The sequence below is a fragment of the Belonocnema kinseyi genome, chromosome 5, assembly GCF_010883055.1.
Source record: "Belonocnema kinseyi isolate 2016_QV_RU_SX_M_011 chromosome 5, B_treatae_v1, whole genome shotgun sequence".
Taxonomy (NCBI): domain Eukaryota; kingdom Metazoa; phylum Arthropoda; class Insecta; order Hymenoptera; family Cynipidae; genus Belonocnema; species Belonocnema kinseyi.
Window position 1 is genome coordinate 85,982,667 of NC_046661.1, and position 1,954 is coordinate 85,984,620.

Sequence of the window (1,954 nt, forward strand, 5' to 3'; positions counted from 1 at the left end):
CACGCAAAAGATCCAAATCGCCAATTTCTTCAATTTCTTTCAAATGGGGAGCAAGATATAAATAGAAGACCACCGAAGTCTTCCGAAGCCTTCAGATCGGCTTACATCGGCTAACAGTTAAATTTTTATTTTAAAAAATTATTTTCAACAAAGTAGGTCCATGTTTAAAAAGAGATAATTTTCAATTCAAATTATAAATTTTTCAACAGCAAAATTAATTTTTAACAATAGAGTTGAGCTTTTAAGGGCATGCGATACTTAGAAAATTGTCGATTTTACCAGTTTTAGGTTCCCCCGGCTTTTTTTCTAGAATAATAAATATTTTGTCTTAAAAATTTGGGAAATGATAGTGAACATGCTAACGGACGTCCCCACACACTTTTTTGTAGGTTAATTCAAAAAAGTTTTAATTTAGCAAAATGTGATTAATTTGCATAGCGCTTAGGAAATAAGATCGATTTTTGCAGTGTTAGATTCCCCCGGCTTTTTTCCCAGGATAAGAAATATTTTGTTTTCAAAATCTGGGAAATGATAGCGAACATGCTAACGGACGTCCTCGGACACTTTTTTGTGTTTTTCTTTATCAAAAAATTATTGATATTGCTAACAACGTGCGTGTATATTTCGAGGTTATGTGTGTTACAATTCACCCGAGCGTTACTTCCAAACTACACAATATTTTTAGGCGAAAACTTTGGACTTACAAATAAACATAGTAACTTATCTCCCGGAACTAACCTTGTTTGCAGCCAATCAAAAAAGTTTATTTCATAAATAATTTCCAGATTATCGGAAAGGCAGAGATGAATAACGACGTAACCTCAAAATAATGCATATGCATACAATTTTTAATTAGCACAATAAATTTTTTTTGCAATTATCCCTCAAAAAAGAAATCGGAGACGTCCGTTATGATATTTTATAGCATCTCCGAATTCAATTTTTAAAAATTTTAATTTTTGTGGAAAAAAAGCCGGGGAAACTGTAAGTATCACATGCCCTTAAGGGTGTTGGTTCAATCTGACTTTTGAATTTTTTTAAAAATAGGTACGGGACTAATTCCATATATATTTTTTCCGAAGGATCTGTCCCCAAATTTTGCGAAATACTGTGCGAAATGGAGCAAAAAGAAGAAAGAACAGAAATGCCCTGTCTGTGTTTTTGTAACTGTATTTGTGATCAACCGCCAGTAGGCTAGCGGTTTCCTTCACTCTATACGCGGAATCGGGGCGCCCTTCGTTATCGACCGTGGGTCAAGACGACAATTCTCAAAGGGGAAAGCCTCTTCTGGCTTGGAATTACTTTTCTGCCAAAAAAGAAACAAATTTGCAAGAAAATACATAAATTAGGAAATATAAATATTGAACTTAAAATATAACAGTTAAATTTCCAGTAAAATAATTGTAAAATTAAGTAATTTCAACAAACAGTTGACTTTCTTACCGAAAAGATAAATTTTTACCTTCGGATAGAATACTTAAGTTTTCAGTTAATAGAATTAATCTTTAAGGGCATGTGACACAGCTAAATACCTATATTACCGACGACAGTTTTTCAGTTCACTGAATGTTTTTTTGAACCTAAGAACTTTTTTTGTAAATAAAATATCGAGCTGAAACTTTGGGAAATGTATTAGAGTACAATAAAGTGCGTTTAGGTACTGCATTTTGGTAGGAACTTGACTGAAAATTATTTTATCTTTTTTCTGAACCTCAACATTTTTTGAACGTTCGAACTTTTTTTATATATAAAATATTGGTCTCAAACTTTGAGAAATGCAAGAGTCGAAAGAAAACTACGTTTGAGTACAAAGCTTAGTAATAACAGATGTAAAAAAAAAGTATTTCAACATTCAATTTCAACGGCATCAGCCGATAACGATGTACACGAAAATACGAACCCTCTAGAGCCTCGTCTAGTGGCCGCCAGGTTTCGTATTTTCGTGTACAAGGTT

At 33.0% G+C, this 1,954-nt stretch overlaps 1 protein-coding gene across 2 annotated transcripts in view; it reads right to left on the reverse strand.

Annotated features, from left to right (window-relative positions):
• The window catches only part of LOC117172504 (apoptosis-inducing factor 1, mitochondrial), a 47,278-nt gene that overhangs the window by 28,552 nt on the left and 16,772 nt on the right, over positions 1-1,954 (reverse strand). The window lies entirely within an intron of this gene.